This window comes from Bubalus bubalis, chromosome 3 (assembly GCF_019923935.1).
Source record: "Bubalus bubalis isolate 160015118507 breed Murrah chromosome 3, NDDB_SH_1, whole genome shotgun sequence".
In the NCBI taxonomy this organism is placed as follows: Eukaryota; Metazoa; Chordata; class Mammalia; order Artiodactyla; family Bovidae; genus Bubalus; species Bubalus bubalis.
In genome coordinates, this window is record NC_059159.1 from 70,917,838 (window position 1) to 70,943,784 (window position 25,947).

The window sequence follows — 25,947 nt, forward strand, 5'->3', positions numbered from 1 at the left end:
GTTCAAAACTGGGAAAGGAGTACGTTAAGGCTGCATATTGTCACCCTGCTTATTTAACTTCTATGCAGAGTACATCATGCTAAATGCTGGGCTGGATGAAGCACAAGCTGGAATCAAGACTGCTGGGAGAAATATCAATAACCTCAGATATGCAGATGACACCACCCTAATAGCAGAAAGCAAGAGGAACTAAAGAGCCTCTTGATGAAAGTGAAAGAGGAGAGTGGAAAAGCTGGCTTAAAACTCTACATTCAAAAAAAACAAAGATCATGTCATCTGTTCCCATCACTTCATGGCAAATAGATGGGGAAACAGTGGAAACAGTGACAGACTTCATTTTCTAGGGCTCCAGAATCACTGTGGACAAGTGACTGCAGCCATGAAATTACACGACGCTTGCTCCTTGGAAGAAAAGCCATGACAAACCTAGACAGTGTATTAAAAAGCAGAGACGTCATTTTGCGAGAAAGCTTCGTCTAGTCAAAGCTATGGTTTTTTCCAGTAGTCTTGTATGGATGTGAGAGGTGGACCATAAAGAAGGTTGAATTCCAAATAATTGATGCTTTCAAATTGTGGTGCTGGAGAAGACTCTTGAGAGTCCCTTGGACAGTAAAGAGATCAAACCAATTAATCCTAAAGGAAATCAACCCTGAATATTCACTGGAAGGACTGATGCTAAAGTTGATGCTCCAATCCTTTGGCTACCTGATGCGAACAGCCGACTCATTGAAAGACAACTGAGAATGGGAAAGATTGAGGGCAGAAGGGGGGTGGGCGACACAGGATTAGATGGTTGGATGGGGCCACTGCAGCAAACTCTGGTAGATAGTGAAGGACAGGGAAGCCTTGTATGTTGTAGTTCATGGGGTTGCAGAGTTGGACACAACTCAGCGACTAAACAACAATATCAATCTATTGAATGCATTAATCCATTAAAATGTTTTCTAAAGGCACAGCCACCTTACAACTAGGGGATTGTTAGCACCATGGCTGCAAGGGATCATTCAGGCCGAGAAGGAGCTGGAGGCAGGAACAACTTGCTGGTGAGGCTGACCCCGCCTGGAGACCCAGCCCCAAAGTCTGCTCCTCTAAGGCAGCTGGGGCTTTTTTTTTACATCTTCCAGATTCTTTACAAGCTCCCAAGTTTCTTCACAACTCCCTAGCTAGGTGCAGTAGTGGGGAATTCATTCATTCACTCCTTCAAATATTACGTATTTACTAAGTATCTGACACATGTCAAGTGTTGTTCCAGGCTTTGAAGAAACATCCAGGAACAAAACAAAGACCTTGTCCCCTCTGAGCTTATGGTTTAGTGGAGGAGACAAATCTTTCCTGTTAGGTTGTGATGGTTGCAAGGGGAAATAAAGGAACTAATATCAGAGATGCTGCTTTGCACAGGCTGGTCAGAGAGGGCCTCTCTGATGAGACAATTTACAGAGAGCTAACTGAAGCAAGGTGGGGAGCCCTGTAAGCCCCTGGGGGTGCATTCCAGGCAAGAGGAACAGTGGGTGCAAAGGCCCCAAGGCAGAAAGGAATGGGAATTACCACTGGGGCTGGCCAATGAGCAGAAGAGGTGACATAACTATGGTTTCTCATGAAAAGGAAGTGAAAGTGTTAGATGCTCCATTGGGTTGACTCTTTGTGACCCCATGGACTAGCCTGCCAGGGTCCTCTGTCCATGGGATTTTCCAGGCAAGAGTACTGGAGTGGGTTGCTATTCCCTTCTCCAGGAGATCTTCCCAACCCAGGGATCAAACCTGGATCTCCTGCACTGCAGGCAGATTCTTTACCATCTGAGCCACCATGGTTTCTAAATGGCACTCATCTTTAAGAAGAGGGAATAGACCTTATGACTTGAACATAAGTCAAGCCTCCCATGTAACAGGGCACGGAGTCTTGGCTCCCTGAGTTCTGCTCATTTTGTCTAGTACACAATGGCTCGATCTAGGAACCATCTAGAGACCTTAAGGATGAAAAGTGGCTGGGGAGGATGGCATGTATAGAAGACCCCTGAGTAACCCAATTCGACCACCTCCAGAGGTAATATTACCCTGAAAGAACAATAAGGGAGTAACACACTTAATGCTCATAAAGCCTTGCTACTGAGAAATAGATCAGGGTTCTGTCATAGGATGTTCAGCTTCTCAGAAAAGCGTGTTGTCTCTCTGATCTGCCTAATGAGAAAAGTGAATCATGGAAGCAAAGCAGTTTCATGGGAGGAAGCGAGAAAGTTCTGAGTTTGGCTACCATATGGGAGAAGCACTTACATACTGAGGGCTTCTGCGGACAGCGGGGCTGGGAACCGGGCTTCTGAAAGCTGCTGCAGACGCAGAGACAGGAGACACGGTCCCTTAAGCGCCCAAAGCGGAGGCCACCACTCTCAACCACGAGCCGCTGTTCTCACGAAGGCCTGAAGACAAGCCGCCGCTGGGACTCACAGGAAAGGGCATGAACACGCAAAGGCACGCACACACGCACTTGCGTACATACGCACAGGCTCGCGTGCAAACATCCACAAACCTGTACCCGCACCCGCGTGCACGCGCACACGCAGCGCCCAAGTAACGTCGTGCCGTGCTAAATCCCAGTGTCATGTATCTCAGTTGTAAGGATCCCAGTTTTCGGAATTGCCCTAATTTATAACAAGAAGATGACTGCGTAAGTCGCAGACACTACAGAGGGATATTCACGGAAATTTATAAGGGTGAAAATGGAAAAGAAAATGGTTTACAATGAAAATTGTAAACCACTCAACTTCCCGCAATAGAGTGTTGGTTGTATCTGCACGGAGCATCTATTACAAAGGATGCTGTTAGGGAATATCAATACTATATACTCCTGAGAATGAAGAAGTCTAAACTGATGGTGATCAGGATATTAACAGTAGTGAGATGGTGAACTCTGCTTTTTATTTTTCTATGCCAGTTAAAACTTTTACAAATCATACCCTTTTTATGAGAAAAAAAGTTATTGCATTTTGGAAACATAGGTATTGAGACATGGAAGAGAGGAAATTACTACTAACCACCTTCTTTTCCATTCCCCAAGAGCCAATGAATCTTTGCTGTACTCAGTGGAAACGCTCTCGTGGGAGAAGCCCAAAAGGACAGCAGTGGTCCCCTGTTGCCTATAGAACCAAACCCCTGCTCCTTGCATGGCATTTGGATTCCTCCACGACCTGTCTCATTCTCACCCACCTTGAGTATGAACTTGATCAGCCTGTCCTGTCCTTCTGACCCCCTTTCAAAGTCCATGGCACCTAAGCCCCCTTCTACAAGCCCATCCTTCATTAGCAGACCCTCCCTACTCTTTGAGTGTCGAGATTCTGCCATGCAGTGCAGCTTGTTAGGACCTTGCCTATCTCCACAAATAATGCCATGGAGATGCCATCTGGACAGGACCCTGGGAAAGAAAATTCTTGGCAGGAGGAATGACAATGGCAGAAATCAGGAAGAATGTGAACAGCTGTTCTCAGATGCACTGCAAGCCTCTAGCGTAGGTCAAGGAGTGGCAGGAAAGCCATCCACAACTGCTGGAAATGTCAGTGTTTTCTCTCTTCCTTCAGATAAACCTGTTTTTTCAGCTCCCATTACTGCAGTCGTCTTTCTCAAATCACACTTTTCAGGGAGGAGATCTCTGATCTCGCTATTTGAAAACTGACACCTGCCCCTCCATCCCTCACGAGGGTCCTGGGCACATTCTCGCTCTTTTCTGTTTATGCCACAGTGCAACCCTTCACTTGTGTCGGTTCACTTTTGCCAGACTGTAAACACTGTGCTTTGTGTGTTGTTCCTCAAGAGACCACCCAGGACAGAGTAAGCATCCATCTGTATAGTGCAGGAATTAATCATTTACTTAACTGCCATGGCACCCCACTCCAGTACTCTTGTCTGGAAAATCCATGGATGGAGGAGCCTGGTGGGCTGCAGTCCATGGGGTCGCTACGAGTCGGACACGACTGAACAACCTCACTTTCACGCATTGGAGATGGAAATGGCAACCCACTCCAGTGTTCTTGCCTGGAGAATCCCAGGGCCGGGGGAGCCTGGTGGGCTGCCGTCTATGGGGTCGCACAGAGTGGGACACAACTGAAGTGACTTAGCAGCAGCAGCAGCAGCAGCATGTCCAGCTGTATGGTGCTTCTCAAGATCCTCTATGGAATAGTTTTAGGAAGAAATGATTTTGCTAGAGATTCCCACCTTTTCAGGTGGGGGAGAAACAGGAAGCAAGAGTGGCAATTGTTGAAAAACGTGGTCTTTTCATTCCCTCAGCAGCCAAAAGATGCAGAGACTTTGCCCACTTGTTTGCTAGCTGGGCACCAGGGTATCCAGGGCTTAGATACTTCATTTGTGAGAATTCAAATCTCCATCAACAAGAGGAAGAGGATGAAAATAGAACCAGAAGACGCACGAGTTAACACACAGTGGTCAGCTCCAGTATGTTCAGCCATAAAAACCAACAGTAACTATACCCTAGTCCGGTATTTGTTGCACTTTAGGAACTTTTACTCAGCCCTGTGCCCATTCCCTTCTATCACCTCTCAAGTCTTGATCTAAATTTTAAATCCTTAAAGTGGCCAGCAACTTAAGATCTGCAGGGGCAGGAGACCAAGGATGGAAAGATAGTTAAGTAGCAGCCTGGACAGGAGGGGAGTTGAGGGGACAATGGATACATGCATATGTATGGCTGAGTCCTTTTGCTGTTCACTTAAAACTATCTCAACATTGTTAATTGGCTATATACCAATACAAAAGTTGTGTGTGTGTGTGTTTTTTTTAAAGAAAATAATATAGTGCTTAACCAGATAGACCCAATTGCATTCTGGCACAGCAGTGGTATTGTTGACATAATTGGTTTTGTATTGTAGTGTTATATATTTAAAAACATGTCTTCCTTTAGAAGTGCCAGCTTAAAAAAATTAAAAAGAATGGAAAGAGAAAGGGCTGCTACAAGGTTTTCATATGCTACTCAGACCAAATTTATCATTTTTTTGAAATCAGAATTTAGGACTTGGAAGATGAAATTTTAGATCTGCAGCTGATGGCATTTTTTTTTTAAGAGGAAATGGCTGAATTAACTCTTTTAAATCTCAATTTAAACATTAAAAAATCTTGAGGCAAGGAGAAACTACAATTTGCTACGATGACTTTCTGAAAAGATGTTATAAAACAAACAGGAACTGCTTATGCTGGTAGATCTGAAAAGCCACACTCCATCACCTGCCTTAAACTTCCTGAAGTCCAGCCGTGGTCCTTAGCCCCAACACCCGGGGAGGGGGCGGGGTAGTCCTATTGAATCAGGCCCAAGAAGTACTGGGGAAAGCCTCGACTGAGATCCACAAACCAACCATTCACTAGAAAGGATAATCCCTCCCTTTTCAAAATGAGAAAAACTAGCCTACAATGATGTGAATATTTTTGTATTTCATAACAGATCCTGCAAAAGGGGGCTTTTAAAATTGCACAACTAAAAAAAATAAATAAATAAAATTGCACAACTCACTCTGCGGTATATTGGGTTGGCCAAAATGGGGCCCACAGAAGCCTCAAGCCTGAGAGCAACTCAGGAGCTAAAGAAAATCCTAATTCCTAAGGGAAAGTTCCTGAGGTATTCTTTGATTAAAAACATTACTTGGTTTGGAGTAAGACTGAGATGTGAGAGTAAATAGACTAAATTTCCCACATATAATTATTATCAAAGGCCCATAATAAGAAATTTGTGCTTTTTCTTCCCAATACAAAATTGGAAACCTACCACAAAATCTTGGGTCATATTTTAGGTGAAACGATTTCCATCAATTATTCTTTCTCTGCTACAAAATTACACATGCTCAAAATATTTAATCCAAAATTTTAATGGGAAAGTAGTGCCTTCCAGTATTGGAAAACTTAAAACACTTGCTGATTGTTTTCTACCCTTGGGAAAGGATGCACGACATAGAGGAAATGAAGTCCAAAATCTCTCTCAAACCAATTTTATTTTATTTGGTAATTTCATTCTTGCTTTCAAGTCCCAGTGAATAGAGAAAGCAGGTGTCTGCCTCACTAATCATAGCCCTGGGTTTAATAACTCAAAGTTGGGTCTCCTAAGATAAAGTCTCTAAGGAAAACACTTAATGTAGAATATGACAAGCTTTGCCTAATGAGCAATTCAGTGAGAATTTTGCAGCATCCCTGGAGACAAAGGGAGGTACTTTGGAGTATTGTAAACCACGGCTAGAGATCACGGACTCCCTCTGAACTTGCCCACAAGCACCTGTTCAGGAAGGATACTGATTGTCTCAAAGCTGTCAAAAGAAGAAATCTCAGTCTTTTTCTTGGAAATTCATTCACTCCTAGACACATTTTACATGTACGTCACTTAGCACAGTGGCAAGCACATAAGTAGACGAGATACAACATTGGCGTTATGTAGCTTGTACTTTTCTGGAAAATGCCCTTTCAGGGGTAAAGATGAAGGTGATCACCCTGCCGCCCAAACACGTCCTGGGTTCCTTCCTCAGTTTCTCCTTCTTCCAGATTCTTTTGTCTGGTTTTTCTGAACATAAATTAGTAAAAGTAGTCTAGTCACACAAGACTATGATATTAGAGATAAGCAGCAACAGAAATAAAACAAATTATAACCACTGCATAGTTTCTAGTCATTTATTAGTGTAGAATTTTCTGCAGGTTGGTGACCATTTTACAGGTTGAAAAAAATTAACTTCAAGGCAGTATAAACAATTTCCTCAAAGTTGGTATTGTAGCAGATCTGTGTGTTATCAATTCATTTTCACACAAAACTACTGGAAATTTGTTTGGGACATTTCCAGTCAACCACTGGCTGAAACGGATACGAGCCATCCTTTTAGCTGCTAACTGTAACGAGATGTAGCAGTCTGAGACGATGACACCCACTGCACGCAATGCTGAAGTTAATTATCCACACCTTCCCAAACTGTTCTGACACCCTAATCACTGCTCTGTGAGTTATGGGTTGTGGGACAAACAACTGGGACCCTAATCTGCTAATACTGCACAGAATACTGGAATTAATAGTCCAAGTAGCAGCCGCTCCCAGCCTTTTGATTTCACAGACCACTATAAAAATCTCTAAATAGCTTTAAGAGAACCAACTCGGGATGGCAAGCCTTTTATTTTTACCAAATAAGGGCATAGAGTAGACAATTTTTTTTAACTGAAAATATATTTTGAAGTCATTATACCATCTTCTCTTTTTCCTGTTTTGCCTCAGATCAACACCCTTCTGCTGGTCATTCAGCAATGGTGGGTTGAGACTTCCAGCACCAAGCCTAACCTTGCACTTAGGGTCCACAGGTCACAGCTTACGCACACTGACCCACAGCATGGTCGATTCCAGACAGGGCTCTTTCCTTATCCCTTCAAACTACAAATCCCACCTCCACCCCACGCCTACTGACTCACTGCACCGTTAACTTGGATCCACCCACTCCTACCAACTCACTACTACCGTTCACTTGGAGAGAGAAATTTCACAAACCCCTAATTGAGGCCATGGCATTTACAGCTCTTTTTGTTCCTTTCCTTTAACTTTCAAATATTTTATTTAACAAAAGTATTACTAGAAAGCTCCTTCAGGGGACAAAGCTACTTTATTTGGACAAAATTTGCTACATATACAGAAAAACTTGAGATGTATTTCCAGTCAGCCCAATCCCAAGCATTTGGTAATTACAACCAAAAGTTTGGAAACTCTTACTGGAGACATGACCCTGTTTACAATATTTTTATTTTATGTGGAAAACACACACACACGAGCAGCTTCTACTAATATCTGTACATTTTATGAGAAGTGAAAATACTTTCATGCTATAAAAGTTTACTCAAAAACAATTTCAAACTATTAGGCTTTAAATAATGAGACTATTTAAGTTTAATTTTATTAGAATAAGTCAGAATATTATATTCAGTATATACTCTTCTACACAAAACACATTTGCACGTGTTTCTGAAAGCTACTTGTAAAACAAAATGTTTAGAGGTACTATCTATCACATTTTGAAAATGCCTGGGAACTTCGGCAGCATTTTCTAAGCATTAGGTTAATTTGTGTATTTTTTTAAAGTAAGACAAAACTGGATGGTCAATGCGGGTTTGTGTAGGTTAACCTAAAATCTGGCATATTCTTTGACAAAGTTTATTGATGTTGTTTTCTCTGCACATGATTTGTTTTACTAGCATCTGGGGGAAACATATGGATCTCTTCTAACTTTCTCACTAACTCATGACTCGAGGAACCAGCCAGCTTACAGAGAAGTCAGACTGACTCATCCTGTGCCTGAGGTGAGATGAAGTTCATTCCTGGCTCTCAGGAGGACTGAGGGAGAGTGGACAGCCACACCCGACTGAGCACAATCAGAGATGCCTGCCAACAACACAGCTAAGAAGCTCTCTTTGAGATACTAAGGACTTTTACAGGCAAATCTTAGATAGCCAAGAGTGCTAAGTCTGCCTCTATTCTATATCCCCACAAGAACATGCAGGGAGGGAGACGGAAATACAAGGACACAAGGAGACGCCTTCAGAGTAAAGCAACAGGAACCTCCCGTTGCAGGAGGAACAAAATATGACACGAGGGAAGAAGCCTGGACAGTGTGGTTATATAATTCTATCCTGACCTAAGACAAAGGGGCGGAAATTGGGCTATGTTTAGAAGAGTTGAAAAGGAAATGGAGTAAAATTACCCAGGAAGGAGAAGTGGAGCAGACTTAACAGATCTGATCAATTCTGGAATCCTTTATACTCAATGCTTTCCCCACATTTAGGTCAAGAGTTCAGAAACGAAAAGGACAGAGACCAAGCATCAGGGAACAGATGAACTTAGGCTCTTCGTCAGGGCAGGTGAAATTGAGAGCACATATTGTAAAATCCAAACACTATATTCCAAAAGGAACACAGAAACACCTTTGAATGCATGACATCTAACTTTAGTCAGGCTGAAAGAGCCAGGCTCCCTCCACCAGTCTGAACTATCAAGAGTCAGCTGTCCTGGTGGCAATGTTTTAGAGGCTAGAGTTGTGCTTTTCTTAGTCAAGATACATTTTATCTGTCTACAAGTCCAGTTCAAATTATGTTTGAAATAATAATGTTTCAAATTATGAAACAAATTATGTTTCACGTACAAAAGCAGTGAAGTCTAAGGTGTTTCCAGTGTGCTGTGCTGTGATAGGATGATCTTCCATCTTTCTACTCATCCAAAATTACTTTCTTCAGATTTCTTATTTCTCAAGGATGACCTTCTCAGTGGAGTTGTATTTTGCAGAAAAGTCCCAATGTACACTGTAATGAGCAGTTGGTCTGAGATTCCAAAATGGAGATGAGAGCTACTAAAAATGGAATTTTTTTCCAAACACACTGCTAATTTAAGATAAACCCAAGTATTTGGAGTCAAAACATAAACTGAAGGCAGTTGTCTCTAAAGTTATAAATAAATTAATAAAATTCAGAAATAATCATACACTCAAGAAAACCTGCAAGGAATAAAGAACGAAGTATTTCAACAATCTTCCTGAAAATGGGCTACAAATTTCAGAGTCACAAATAACAGAATCCCACATTTCCAGTCACTGTGTTCATTTGAAGTACACATTTCATTTGTACTATGAATGTGATATCCTAAAACATGAGAAAAAGTCACATGTAGGTAGAAAATCTTTTAATAATTAAATATTTTAGAGGAAGTATGCTTATTTTTTAAAACAAAACATTAATATTCAATTTACTATGAAATAAATGCCCCTAAGCCAGCAGGAGGTAGGTACTACCTAGGAGGGCGGTCCCACACCTAATGCCTCAGGCCCTGTTCTTACCATTTGCACCTTCTCGCAGCCCTTTGCAGAAGGTTTTTTCACCATGACGTCACAAAGCTCTGGACTTGTGGCTTCAACAGTTCAGTGTGTACGGCGGTAAGTATCCTTCAGGATCTGGTGCTCCATTCAAAGGTGACAACTACTGATGGAGAGTGACAACAAAGCCGGAACAAGGTCAGGTATAAAGTGAAGATGGTCTTTAAGATCAGGGTTTCCTGGATGACAACCAACCTCTACACTCAGAAACTGTAGTTCTGTCGTGGAAATGATCCAAAGCTTTCTTCTGATCTTCCAAACAGGGTCTAAAACGTCCAAAATACAGACAGCCATTGTTTGAGGCTCACTGTCTCGTGTGTGCTGCTGTGTACTGACTCTCCCCAAATATCTAATCAACCTTTGGTAACTGAGTCAGTCTCTGAATCCTCACAGTGATGTGCAAGGCTGTGACGTGCAGCGAGTTAAGGAGGTACAGACCTTCCCGTGGGACATACACACTAGAAATGCTACTGTCGTACAACTGAGGCCAACGTAAAACAAATTTAGGTTTCACTTAGAAGTTTCTAGAAGGCAATCAAATACTGATTATATTCATGCCATCAACTCTCCACTATGTTCAGGATTCTACAATAGTTCCTGAAATTATACAACAGGGACAAAAGACCCACTTTTATGGTATTTTCTCTAATATTTAAGATATTTTAAATTAAGCTAATCCTTGAGCCACATGCCCATTCATAACATACCAGAATGAAATCAAACTCATTACTAGGAAACACACTTGTATTTCCCAATATCACCTGCCACTATCTTTAAAATAATAGTATGCCAGTGAGAACTACCCAAATTAACATCAGAATGCCTACTCTTCAAGGGATTTCCCATACTATCTCATAATCTGCAGGAAACTAATTCCCTGCCTTCAAGCATCTTAGCTTAGTTATATAAGAGCTTACCCCGCCCCTCATCCCCACCATCATCTTTATTCTTAGGCTCTTAAGTTTTCCCTCTCTTGGGTCTCTTTCATTTGTACTCACAGTGTTCAGAATCTAAGAAGGTCTTTAAAATATTCATTCCAGTAGGGACCAAGTCTTTTCCTGGCTAATTCCTTTGGGATATATCAAATGCCTAGGCCCAGTCAATACTGTGGCTAGGATTGGCTAAGAGGGAACACCTCTATTGACAAAAGTATCACAGAAGGACCTTTTTTTTTTTTAAAGTCAGTTGTAATGGGAAAGCAGCTAAATAGGCAATACATATTTAGGTTAAAATGTAACTTGATTTTTAAAAAATTCTGATTTTTTTCTTTGTGCCATTTATTAAATATGTATCAGCCAATTCCTATTAAATCAAGCAAAGCAAGGGGAAGGAGGATGCAGATACAGGATAAACTGTGTATTTTATATAGTTTATCAGGTTCTACATGCCTTCTAATAGAAATGTTATCAAAAGTTCTGTTCTACCAATTTCTGTATTACTAGATTATCTACTAATAATAAAACTTGGAATAAATAATTAATACCCTACTGAGCTAGCACTCAGTCTCTAAAGTTCCTTGAATTCTCCTCATCCTTTCCCTTTAATCTTTTTTCAATTGCTCTGAATAAGGTCTTAAAAAAATCAACCCTTCCCCAGTTTTTGTCAAAAGAAAAGGGAGGCAATCATATTTGACCATCAACATAACTACCCAGCCCAGAATGCTTAAATCTCTTAATCCCCGCAGGAACAAGCCAGAGAGGACAACCACCAATCATGGCACTGCAGTCACCCAAAGAATGCCTGAGTCTCCTCTCAAACGCCAGTTCTCCACCCATCCCTTTGGTGAGAATGCCCTAGTTCACACTCTGGGTCTACTTCAGAGTAACCCCCAGTTTTAAAACAGTGCACGTGGAATACAGGCAGCGTTCCCGTTTTAAGGGAAATAGTCCTTCTTGGAAAGTCAAGTTTTGTTCCTTCTCCTTTTCTTTCACACAGTCTGTTTCCTGGCCATTTTCCTTTCCTAATTCATTCATTCAACAACAAGGAGAGAGAAGCAGGCGAAACCGAGTGGCTCCTTTCCCTCTTTATTGGCACCTCCGTCCCACATGATGATATCTAATTTGAAAACTGGCAGCATTTTGCCACTGGTGTATCTGGATATATTGGGTAGAATTTGCATATCCTGCTATGACCATGCTGAGGCCATTTCCAGGTTGAAGTTTTGTAATTACTACCTTTAGGACTATCGCCTGACAATTATTTCATCTTTCTCCTCCTGATCAAGAATCACCTCTGACTAAGGAAGTGACACTACATGAGGTAGAGAGAAAGGCAAAAAAGCTGATCAAATTGGCATGGGAAGATTATATAAACTGCCTGGGAAAATACAAGGTCCATAAAACCCCCCAAATCTTCAAAAGATAACTGTCTCCAGAGTATGACATTGATACTACCAGCTGAGAATTTGAGACATGCATGCTAACTTAGAAATACAAAATTGTAACGCCTATTCTATATGTTTTATTAAATCTATTGATTCACCTAGTAAGTCATTATATATACAAAAACAACAATTTCCAGAGTTCCTAAATATTTCCAACATATTCAACTTAGGGATCCAAGATTCTGAACATGCCATCACCAAAAAAAATTGCAAACCTAAAAAACAAAAAGGAAAAAAAATTAAACAATGTCAAAAGGAAAAGATTTTCTTAGAAAAGGTCAGTATTTTATAATTTTCAAAATGACATTTTAAACTTAATGCTTTTTCCCCCATTTACAGTTATAAGTTTTTAAAGTCTAACATCAAAGTTCTCCTTAATAACAAGGCTGTTTACTTACAACAAAATAAATACTGAACTATACTCATGCACGTTACCTATTTAAATATTTACTGGGTCAAAATACCTTCATATTTACAATTTGAAAATATAAAGTGGTACTGGTTTTGGCTTTTTTTTTTTTTTTTTAAGCTATCATTAAGGTAACAAACATTCAGATGCATAAATGAAATTTTTTATCTCCTTCTTACGTAACTCACCTTGGAAACTATGTTTTAGCCAGTTAACAGTGGTTAAAGTCTTTGTACTTCTACTACACTAGCTTTTAGCACGTGAAATAAGAAAGATGGCCTTCAAAGTTCTTGTAAACTCAAAAAGGATCTATCTATATAGGATTTATTTGAAAAAGAAAAACAATTTTGTTTTGGAAAATATAAGACATGGTTATTTTTAACCAGTAATTCTCATAAAAACATTAATACACAAAAATGAACTACAGGAACAATTCTCCTAATTACAGGTTTAAAAACCATGCTATTTAGACCAGCCTATTGAATGATTCCATAGAAAATTGAAAGTTCAGAGTTCACATTTCCAAAAGAAGAGGAAAACAACAAATTAGGAAACAAAATAAAACAAAAGGAAACAACCTATTGTATACTGCTTTTTTTTAGAACAAGGCTAGGCTGAATTATTTAAGTATAAATTGAGCTCACAGATATAAGCTTATTGCACCCTGGATTAGCCAAAACAATGCCTGGATTTACGTAACATGTGAATAAGTTTATCATCACAGAAGGTCATATAACATGAAATAGAAGAATATATTTTATAAATTTTAGGTCATTCTCAACATCTGACAAAATACTATCCATAAAATACTATTTGTGATACTATTCGTAAGAAAATACTGCTTGTAGGGAAATTAGGTGATGTTTAGAACTATACTATAACTGAGTCTCTAGAAGAAAACATGAAAATAAACACGACTTAAAAAAAATAATTCTTAATACTGTCAGTATTTTAGAATTTGCCCTCTGTATTACTCTCTGGAATAGAATGACTATTTCATTTCCTCAGCATCTCATCAATTAAACAAACATATATAATTTATTTAGACTAAATGTAAGTAAATTTATAATATTATTTTTGCTATTAATGCCATTACATGTAGTAGAGGAAATGAAATAACATAAAGAACCACTTACTCTGAAAAAGTAGCTAAATATAAGATCTGAATTTTAGCCAAGAATCTGCTGAGCTTCCATTCTGGGGGGGTCTGGAAGGATCAAGTCTAGGAATTGCCTGCTACATCAACACATTTAACAGGACATGGTCCATCGGAATAAACTTAATAAAGAGAGCCTCTACACCCCCCTAAAATGTTTTACTATAATAGAGTGCTGCTATCATAAAATATATTTTGAACTAAGATACATGCAATAATTGGAGCAGAGTTAACTGATAGAACTAACACTCTTAATGGGCACTTCACATTAAAAAAAAACAAAAACACATACATACATAAAACATCAAAATTCTTTATAACAGAAAAACCTGTGGCAAGAATCTTTACTATCTAGTCTGAAAAACTTCTTAAATCCACAGTTCCTTTTGAGAGCAGACTATATTGGATTTCAAAGGGGGGAAAAATTATTTCAATCTGCAAATACCTACCAGTCTGAGGTGCTTTCCTATAATAAACATTTTGCTGCTACTTAAGTAGCTCACAAGACCTCAATTTTTTAAAAGTATGTTTAACCAACTCTAAAAGGTTTAATTGATATATGGTTTTATATAATTAATCCTTTTGCTATTAAACACTTGAACCAGTTTAGTTAGGGTGCCAGCATGTTGTTTAACATCTTTTGTTCACAACTTACAAAAAAAATTAAGCTTGTAAAGAAAGGAATTGGGGTAGGAGAGGAGAGACAGAAAAACATGAAGGCCTCTCTTTGTCTCAGGCTTTGCCATTACCATTCTGTCTGCAGTGGTTTCAGGACGAGGCGATCGCACACCTTCTAGTCAGAAATCAGATGACCTCAAAACAACCTCATTTCAGTCTTAGGCCTCATGTCTTTCGTTTAGAGCTAAAAACAAAAATACATGTGAATGAACAAAAGGTCATGAAATGAAATCTCTAACATGACACTGAAATGTAAAATATTAGAAGCCATTATTAATCTCAGAAAAATGAAAATGTACACATTTCCATCCAGAGTATCGTAACCTTACTTAGAATGAGAGGGTACCCTTCTTAGCCTGTCAGCTGCTAGGTATGACAATAATGACAATTTAATTCCAAGGTGGTTCAACAGAGCCAGAGTAGTATTTTATTCATTCATCTCCTGAGATTATGAAATGTTTATTTCTTACAGAGTTAAATATAACAATATCATTAATGAAGCTAATGATGTTAGACAGCAACTAAGCTCTTCTTTATGCACATAAACCGAGGCAAGAAAGAAAAGTGTAATAATGAACCAGAAGAATGGTCTGGCCCTAAGAAACACATTTTTGTGTGTTCTAAGAACTCCTCCTTCCAACAGTGAAGTAGATGAAAATTAACCTGTTTCTACAATCAAAAAGTGCTCACTCATTCAACAAACTGAATGTTCTAAGAGCTGGAAGCCAAATGCTAAAGATGAGAGATGGCTCCAAACCTCAGTGAGTGGGATCCTAGCCTTTTATTTCCTAACTTTTTGTCTTAGGTCTGGGTTATAACGTGAAGAGGACAGAAAATAAGGACTGCTCTGTTTCCACGAGAGGAGGAAGGCAGTATGTATCAGGGACAACAGAATGAGACGGTAGGGCTGGAAACAAAACCCACTGAGAAGCCCTGCGTTCACAATGCAAGTGAATGTCAGTCACCAATTGGTCTCTTTTTAATTTTTTTTTTAAATTTTAACTTTTTTGGCTGTGCTGGTCTTTGCTGCTGAACGTGGGCTTTCTCTAGCTGTGGCGAGTGGGGGCTATGCTCTAGTTGTGGTGTGAGAGCGTCTCACTGCGGTGGCTTCTCTTGTTGCCGAGCATGGGCTCAAGCTCGTGGGCTTCTGTGCTTGTGGCTCACAGGCTCTACAGCACGGGCTCAGTAGCTGCGGTTCTTCACAGCGTGGGGGATCTTCCCAGACCGGGGATCAAACCAGTGTCCCTTACACTGCAAGGCAGATTCTTACCCACTGTACCACCAGGGAAGCCCTGGTCTCTATTTTAATGTGAACCTTGTGTTTTCAAAACCCTACATTAATCCTGAAAACTAGTTCTCTTTCATTCATACAGCCTCAGTGGTTTCAACAAGTGTAAACATTTCAGACTATTTTGTAAAGTTAAACGAGCCAAGAAACTTTGAAAATCACTTACTATAAGAGTACTTCATTCACCTGAAGCCACAATTTAAAACTCAGAAACTCTGTAGCCAAAGTTCCACTAAAAGAGATGGCCTTAACTATAGTGTAATGAAAATGAATATCTTATAAATTTTTATGCCATTCATAAATACCCACCAAGTAAAATACATGAATTACCACTAACGTCTACACATTGTTTAATGTTTCACATTTCTCTGCTTGATGTATACCAATGGAATTCTTTAATTGTATATGAATATGGTACCTTACCAAAAAATATCAAAATATATACATATGATTCCATTTAAACTCTATGTTTGTCTTAAATCAGGGGTCATAAACACATGTGAATTAGCTTATCTTAATTTTTTATGTGAAGTCCAACTAAATCTAGTATCTAGACAACTGTTACAAAGTTTAATGGTTTGACTTTGAAGTTTCTAGGTCTCAGAACCATCCTGTAATAAACTGTAATTTATACTTAAATATTTAGAATAAAGAAGAAAATAACTGTTTTGAGTCATATCTAGATTTAGGGTATGATTTGCCTCAAGTGAAAATATTAAAAACAAATTCAATAAGCTTTGAAGATCATTTTTCCGTGGATGTTCATAAGATGATTCTGTAAGCTTTTTATTCTGATGCATTAAAATTTTCATCAAGGAAAACTGCATGCCGGTCTTATTTGTAAGCAGTCAGTGCTGCCTCCTTTATCACATATGTCATAGATTCCTGTTTTCCGTTGCAATAAATTTCAAAGAAAACATAAATAATCGATAGATACACACTTTTTCTATAAGCCTTAAACACTTACCTAAAAATCTCAAATTTGTGTCTTATATCAACAAAGAGAACTTGCAGCTATTCTCAACTCATATTTCCTAGCATTCTTTGGCAAAAATCAGAAAGTAGCTGCCTCTTCAAAACTCAAATCTCTCCCTTGAGCAACTTTTAGCCTCATGCATACTACATTCACAGCTTCATTTCCCCCTTTTGCTTCCGTCCTAGTATGTTCTGTCATACAAATTACAGCTCCATCATGTTCCCTGAACCAATCCATCCAACCCAGAAAATGCAACAACAAATATCTGACACTATTCTTCAAATTCTACAGTTTTCACTGCTCCCACTTTGGTCAAGGCCTTTAATGATAAACCAAGAGATTTTAATACTCAGAAGACATGTTTTACCCCTAATTAAGGCAAGTAATTTTATACTCAGTTTTAAATTATACTAATCATAAAACTCCATGTGTCACTTCAAGACTCCTATATTGAGGTCTCCTGTTTAATAAAATCAAACAGTTCCATTAAGTTAATTATAAATTTCAACAAATCATAGAATCAAATTTCTATAAAAACAAAGCCTATCTGTTTAAGTGTATCCAATGAAATATACATTCTCATGAAAATCAGTCCCTTAGTTTAGATGATACTATAAGTGCCATACATTTATCAGTCAGAAAATCTCAAATTTAAGGATTCTATGGGAAGATGGGAAAATGTTCCAAAAAATGATGTTGAGACAACTGCTAGCCACTTGGAAAACTTATGGCTAAATCCTTACCTTCATTCCTTTACAAAACAAATTCCAGGTATACCACAATTAAAGTTAAAACATGAGACTATAAAAATTCTTGAAGAAAAAATTTTTTAATAAATTTTGAAATACAGGAAGGACTTTGATTTTTTTAATTGAAGAAGTCACAATTGATATTATAAAAGACAAATCAAACAAAAAATCAATTATAAACAAAAACAAACAATAAACCAAGATAAATATTTGCATCAAATATTAATATGCACGGTCTTGACAAATTGCTAAGAAAAAGACAATTCATTGGAAAATGGGCAATGACTACAGACAATTCACTGAAAAATAAAAATGATCTATAAACATGAGAACATCTTCAAACACTCATAATTTAAGAAATGCAAGTTAAAACAACATACTAACGGATGAGCAATGACGATCAAGAATTGGGAGGATGGGTGCTCAACCATACCACTAGGAGAGGTGTAAACTGATACTAAATGTTTGTGGAACAATGGCAATATCTATAAAAATGTGGAAACCTACATGTTTTTGACCCACAAATTTGACTTCTAGGACCAGGATTCTTTATATTTCTTCTTTCATGTAAGCAAAAATATTTGTACAAGGAGACTATAATGACAATGTTACAGCTCTAACATTAATGTATAATAATGAAAGAAAAATGTGGAAAATCATCCTAATGTCTGTCAAAAGGAAGCTGGTTTAAAAAAATTATGTTTCATTTCATCTAGCTGAGGAAAGGTGTCCTAGATAAACAGGTTTCACCAACTATCTGAAAGAACAGCAGTCCTATAAAACCACTCATACGCCAAAATGGAATAAAGCAAAGAAGCAATTACCTTAGGTCACATCCTGCTAACGGATGCACAAAATAAATCGAGATAAGCATAGATGCTCACAAAGTTCAAAGCTATGGAAGCTAGATACCGAGATGCTGAGTGTGGTTCCTGGGGAAGGACTTGAGTGGGGCCACTTTCACTGACTGGGGTGCACACTGTCTCTGTAACAGCCCGCTGGAAGACAGACACTGAAGGCTATTTTGGCTTTTTGCTTTTTTTCATAAAAGCAAAAATCCTCCTTGGAATTCCTCTGGTTAGAGAAAACAGGCACTAAAGTAGGACTTTCTTTAAAATGAAGTAGAATAAAGAGAATTTTTGAAAAGTAGGGGATACCAGTATCAGTAAGTGCATAAATGACACCACTAAAAAGATAGATATACAATATCATTCATTTAAAAAATAATTTTTAAAAAGTATGCAAAAGTGTACGTAAAAAAAGGGGAAAAAAATGAAAATTATGAAAAGCTATCCAAGAAACTGTCAAAACATATAAGAATTGGGGGAAGGGCTTTCTACTTATTACTTTATAACTACTGTATATAATTTCTGTTATATATGTAATTATTGTTCTATAACTAAAATGTTTTTCAAGGATGCTTTGCTATTTCGGCATTTCAAGACTATGGATTGATTTCTCAAAATGGAAGAGAATTTACAGCCTTGAGTCATGTCTCACGAGCCATCCTCTGAACATGAGGATGTTTGAGGACCACAGAGGCACTCAGTGGTCACCCTGATATAAACTCATCATGGCCCTGGGCACTGTGCTTCTTGAAGCTGGCCACCACTAGCTTCTTCATGCTCTTAAATCTGCACCTGCAGGCACAGTACACCCTCACTCTTATAAACCAGGGGCAGGCTGCAAGGTTTTGAGTTTACGTTTAAGTGCCTAATGGGCTATCCAATAATAGCCCAGCATGTGCCTCAAAGTCAGTCATTGCTTGTTTATCATACCCTCTATCCTAGAGACAGGGCCAGTCCAATGAGCGTGTTGTTGCTAGAGATGTCTCCTGTGATCGTAGTCGCCAAACCCAACTCCTTCAAATAACAATCTTGCCATTCAATGTGATACCCACTATGATAGACAATACATGAAACTGGCCAGGATTTCCAATAAAACATTGCTGAAGAAAAGCAGTCTCCTAGGAAGGAGGAAAAAATGAACAAAATAGGCTCCAAAAAAAAAAAAAAAAAAATCTGTCCATTTAAAAATGGTCTTAACTCTATAAACCTTTTCACGATTATCCCAAATCAGCACTAAGCAGAGACAGAACTTCTGAATTATTCAGCAGGACAAGAAGGCATATCTCCTCCTCTGGCATGACTAGATGTTGGCACTTGCAGGAGCCCTTCACCCTCAAAAGTTTATGACAAATGCACCTGATAATTACAATGCACCATTTCTCACTGGGAGACACGGTGCGTAACCACTGGCATGTACACAATTTTGAACATTTTCAACCTGCATTTTTCGTCAGTTATTAGGCCACTATAATTGAAAGTGCTGTGGGACTTATCAGCATATTAATTAATGCTAATTAATTTTACCTGAGCCCTTACTAATATATAATAATAAATTCCAAACCCTTCTCTCGCTCCTATGTATGGGTACACAGGATCTCCTTTCTAAGGCTAACTCTTCTCCTATCGCACAGTCCCTGTGGAATTTTATTCCATGAATGAGTCCCTCCTTCATTTACATCTTCCGTTTTCTCTCCAATGGTTCCTTTCCTTTTGTCTACAGACACTTTCAGATTTTCTGATCCAGAGCTAATCCACAATCCATTTCCTTGAACACATCACTGAGCTTAGCGAACGTCCTTCTTCCTCTTTGTGTTTCTTGCCAAATCTGTAGAGCGATCTACATTTGTTCATCCACTCTTCCCTGAAAAGTGACTGCGTGCCAGAGCGTGGGGACACACATCAGCGCGGCCCCCCAGGAGCTTATGGTTCCATTGCACAGGCAAGCAAATACAGTTTACTGCCAAGTACTCCTAAGGCTTCGCCTACAGGCTCCCTGCGTGCTCCTAACAGACAGCATCTTCTCTCTTCAACTGACAATTCAGTTTCTGAAATGACTTCTATCCTGAGCTTAAAAGCACGAGCTGTCGCTGATTTTTGTATCTTCCACTTCTCTCAGTATTTAGCTTAATGTTTCCTATATAGTAGGTATTCAAAACGTGCACAGTGGACAGCTCACAACGGAAGAAAACAGACTGATAACAAAGCTAATTACAACAAAACAAGAAAGCAAGCATATTTAATAATATTCCCTATTAGTAGGTATATTTCAAATTGCCTTATGGATTTGCCCTATTTTCTCTTATAATGATGAAATATATACGAACTCAAACAAGAAATATCTTTAAACAGATGCCCTGGTACAACCTGATAACTCTGTGAACACAATTCTCAGATTACGCTGCAATTCATGTGTGCTTACCACAGTAGCTGTGGGTGGTAGTGGTCTAGTTCTCCTATATTGAAACTATTAAAATTAGATAATAGACATCCAGGTAAACTATACATTTAATTGAAAATGATTACTTTGTTACAAATAATGCAACCCAAAGACAGCCCATACTAACTAGCCATTATATTCTGCAAGTTACTGTATGTATGCTTCCCTTTACATGTGTGTATGGGGCTGTTGGAAACTTTGCAGAATACTGCTATTCTTTCCATTCTTCATAGTTTTAGCAAATGCTAAACATCAATGTCCACCACGTGTATCAATTTTAGCAGCAAATTAACATACTTCTAGTAAATGAAAATAAGCATTGAGTATTTTCACCTTATTTTGGTAGGTCGAGCAAGATATCAAATTTAAGTTAAACATTTAAGGGTTCTGACTACATTCCAATAGAACTATTAGAACAAATCTAGAAAGATATTTAAGAGTTAGTTTAGAAAGTAATATATTCATCTAACATCAGATCAGATCAGTCGCTCAGTCATGTCCGACTCTTTGCAACCCCATGAATTGCAGCACGCCAGGCCTCCCTGTTCATCACCAACTCCCGGAGCTCACTCAGACTCACGTCCATCGAGTCAGCGATGCCATCCAGCCATCTCCTCCTCTGTTGTCCCCTTCTCCTCCTGCCCCCAATCCCTCCCAGCATCAGAGTCTTTTCCAATGAGTCAACTCTTCGCATGAGGTGGCCAAAGTACTGGAGTTTCAGCTTTAGCATCATTCCTTCCAAAGAAATCCCAGGGCTGATCTCCTTCAGAATGGACTGGTTGGATATTTTAGCTCTTCTCAGGCCTTTTTTTTTTAAATTGGAGTATAACTGCTTTCCAATGCTGTGTTAGTTTCTGCTGAACAACAATGTAAATCAACCATATGAATACAAATATCCCCTCCCTCTTGAGCCTCTCTCCTACCCTTCCATCCCACCCCTCTAGGTCATTACAGAGCACTCTTCTGACTTCCAATAAATTTTATCTTCTGATAACTAACACTTCACATTTTTTAAAAATGATACAGTACAAAACTCTACACTTGGTTATGCTGTATCTCACCTGACTTTTGGCTTATTTTTCCAAACTATCCAGAAGCTGAAATTCTCTTGATTCTGAAAACTGATATACTTCCTCCTTTCCTGGTTTTCAATTACAGAAATTCAGTTCAGCAAAGCTCACTCATGTTTGCTTCTCAGCTTTACAGAAGCAGGGCTATGATACCTGGAGAAAACATTTTATGTTCCATAAGCCCTCTGGAGTTATATTACCTAGCTGAATTCCAAGATCCAGAACTAACCCTCTGAGGGTGTGCAAAAATAATCAGTTAAAGGTATCCAGTAGAGTCATCTCCCAGGGATGGACTGATTTCAATGGACTAACTAAGACCAGAATACCAGTTCAGCAGGAAGAGTTACAACAGCCAACAGAACCAAGAGAAATGAGTGCCCTCTGATCATTGTATTCTCATACACCCGTGTCCACAAGCAAACCATATTGGAAAACAATATATAATAAAAGGGAATCAGATAATTGAATCATTTGCTCACTGAACTCTCTCCATGTAGACATGCACACAGGAAGCTAAATTATAATCAAGCATTTGTTCAGGGAACACAGAAATCTAAGCAACAGAATCCATTATCTAACATATTTTAAAACATCAGGGTAAACAGTCTCTGGTATCATCTCTACCACAGGATTATTACTCTAGTAAAACTGAGTTTTTATTCCAATCCCAAAGAAAGGCAATGCAAAAGAATGCTTAAAGTACCACACAATTGCAGCCATCTCACACACTAGTAAAGTAATGCTTAAAATTCTCCAAGCCAGGCTTCAGCAATACGTGAACCATGAACTTCCTGATGTTCAAGCTGGTTTTAAAAAAGGCAGAGGAACCAGAGAGCAAATTGCCAACATCTGACGGATCATTGAAAAAGCAAGAGAGTTCCAGAAAAACATCTATTTCTGCTTTACTGACTATACCAAAGCCTTTGACTGTGTGGATCACAATAAACTGTGGGAAATTCTGAAAGAGATGGGAATACCAGACCACCTGACCTGTCTCTTGAGAAATCTGTACACACGTCAGGAAGCAACAGTTAGAACTGGACATGGAATAACACACTAGGTCCAAATAGGAAAAGGAGTACGTCAAGGCTGTATATTGTCACCCTGTTTATTTAACTTATATGTAGAGTACATCATGAGAAATGTTGGGCTGGAGGAAGCACAAGCTGGAATCAAGATTGCTTGGGAGAAATATCAATAACCTCAGATATGCAGATGACACCACCCTTATGGCAGAAAGTGAAGAAGAACTAAAGAGCCTCTTGATGAAAGTGAAAGAGGAGAGTGAAAAACTTGGCTTAACACTTAACATTCAGAAAACTAAGATCATGGCATCCAGTTCCATCACTTCATGGGAAATAGATAGGGAAACAGTGGAAACACTGGCTGACTTTATTTTTGGGGGCTCCAAAATCACTGCAGATGGTGACTGCAGCCATGCTTATACTCCTTGGAAGGAAAGTTATGACCAACCTGGACAGTATATTAAAAAGCAGAGACATTACTTTGCCAACAAAGGTCCATCTAGTCAAGGTTATGGTTTTTCCAGTAGTCATGTATGGATGTGAGAGTTGGACTATAAAGAAAGCTGAGCACTGAAGAATTGATGCTTTTGAACTGTGGTGTTGGAGAAGACTCTTGAGAGTCCCTTGGACTGCAAGGAGATCCAACCAGTCCATCCTAAAGGAGATCAGTCCTGGTTGTTCAGTGGAGGGACTGATGCTGAAGCTGAAACTCCAGTACTTTGGCCACCTGATGTGAAGAGCTGACTCTTTGGAAAAGACCCTGATGCTGGGAAAGATTGAGGGCAGGAGAAGATGGGGACGACGGAGGATAAGATTGTTGGATGGCATCACCGACTCAATGGACATGGGTTTGAGTGGACTCCAGGAGTTGGTGATGAACAGGGAGTCCTGGGGTGCTGCAGTTCATGGGGTCGCAAAGAGTCGGACACGACTGAGCGACTGAACTGAACTGAAAACTGAGTACTAAATGAGGGTGCTCTGGTATTCGCATTAACAGTATAAAAACCTGCCTGTATTACCTTACTAACCAACTCCGTTCCTGACAGTGGCACTTCTTACCTAGATACAATATACCCCACCAGGCTATGATCAAATTCGTCTGGCCTGCAGGTTAGTCTGCCTTACAGACTCTGCAGTCATACTGATACAGCTCAAGTCCAACTCCTGCTTCTGTAGGCTCTAGGAGAGCTTCTAGAGAACGCATCACATGTGTTGGCAGGCTCAGGGTCCCTTCTTCCATCTTCAAGGTCAGCATCAGCAGCAGTGCAGATCTTTAAATCCCTCTAACTCTGACAGGCCGCCTGAGATTATATATCCCACCCTAGATAATCCCAAGATTGTGAGCCACGCGGCAGAGCAGTTCTGGGTTCCCTTACCCTACTGCTCTCCACCTGGGTGCCCTTTTCCAATAAAGTCTCTTGCTTTGTCAGCACATGTATCTCCTCAGACAATTCATTTCCAAGTGTTAGACAAGAGCCCAGTTTCAGGCCCTGGAAGGGGTCCACCTTCCTGCAACAAATGGCGATTCTGGTGGGGACTCTTCTTCGCTGAAACTGACATCCTGACCACTCGGGGTACTCAGGGGCCAGCTTGCCTGCCAATGGACCAGACCCAGCGGCCACAACTGAGACCCTTTAGTCCCTGGTCTCCTCCTGACATGGACAACCAGCCAGAGTGCCCTGACCAGCCCCTACAGTGGATTGGTCTATAGAGAAGACAGCTGACCTGATCTCACCTTAAAATGATGCTCAAGCAGGAGAAACTACACTATACCAGGATGAGAAGATGACGACATCAGAGGTAGACAGCTTGCCCAAGATGCTGGACCTGATTTGTATGATCATTTATGTTTGCTTGAGTTCTTAGACCTCTGCATATAAATCAAATGCTTTTCTATCATAGGCCTGATTCTATGCTAGTTTTAGAAATCAATTCAATTGTTGGGTTTGTGGCCAATTACCTGTGTCTAGTTCTGGGTTACCTTGTTAAATTTCTCTACTACAAGACTCTAACTGGTTGGCCCTGAGAAAATTTACTTAAAAAAAATATTATAGTCATATTCAGGTTACTGTGATATTACTAGATGGGATCCCCTCACTGGGCCAATTAATTATGCCTGCTGTGACTCTGGCCATAAATTTGAAGTTGTTTCTACTACTCAAGCTCAATCAGAGCAACAAGAAAAGTTTCAGCAAAGGAGGAAAAAATCTCCAACAATTATGGGATGGATTTATATAGATAACACCAGGCTATGGTAATTTAGGTTTAAAGTCTCTTCTGTGTTGGAAACAATTAGATCGTACAAAGGGCAGACACACTGAAACCATATTCACAGAAAACGAGTCAATCTAATCACACTAGGACCACAGCCTTGTCTAACTCAATGAAACTAAGCCATGCCCATGGGGCAACCCAAGACGGGCGGGTCATGGTGGAGAGATCTGACAGAATGTGGTCCACCGGAGAAGAGAATGGCAAACCACTTCAGTATTCTTGCCTTGAGAACCCCATGAACAGGATGAAAAGGCAAAATGATAGGATACTGAAAGAGAAACTCCCCAGGTCAGTAGGTGCCTAATATGCTACTGGAGAACAGTGGAGGAATAACTCCAGAAAGAATGAAGGGATGGAGCCAAAGCAAAAACAATACCAGCTGTGGATGTGACTGGTGATAGAAGCAAGGTACGATGCTGTCAAGAGCAATATTGCATAAGAATCTGGAATGTCAAGTCTATGAATCAAGGCAAATTGGAAGTGGTCAAACAAGAGATGACAAGAGTGAATGTCGACATTCTAGGAATCAGCGAACTGAAATGGACTGGAATGGGTGAATTTAACTCAGATGACCATTATATCTACTACTGCGGGCAGGAATCCCTCAGAAGAAATGGAGTAACCCTCATGGTCAACAAAACAGTCCGAAATGCAGTACTTGGATGCAATCTCAAAAATGACAGAATGATCTCTGTTCGTTTCCAAGGCAAACCATTCAATATCACAGTAATCCAAGTCTATGCCCTAACCAGTAATGCTGAAGAAGCTGAAGTTGAACGGTTCTATGAA

General features: G+C 39.5%; 1 protein-coding gene and 1 non-coding gene across 3 annotated transcripts in view; both read right to left on the reverse strand.

Annotated features, from left to right (window-relative positions):
- The window catches only part of XKR6 (XK related 6), a 265,966-nt gene that overhangs the window by 159,892 nt on the left and 80,127 nt on the right, over positions 1-25,947 (reverse strand). The gene's annotated exons all lie outside the window — the stretch shown is intronic.
- The window catches only part of LOC102410198, a 92,522-nt gene continuing 78,884 nt past the window's right edge, over positions 12,310-25,947 (reverse strand). For both annotated transcript variants that reach the window (XR_003108108.3, XR_006549739.2), the window contains 2 exons: positions 14,563-14,675; positions 12,310-12,463 (listed from right to left, as the gene is read on the reverse strand). This is a non-coding gene — a transcript (uncharacterized LOC102410198). The remainder of the gene's footprint in view (positions 12,464-14,562; positions 14,676-25,947) is intronic.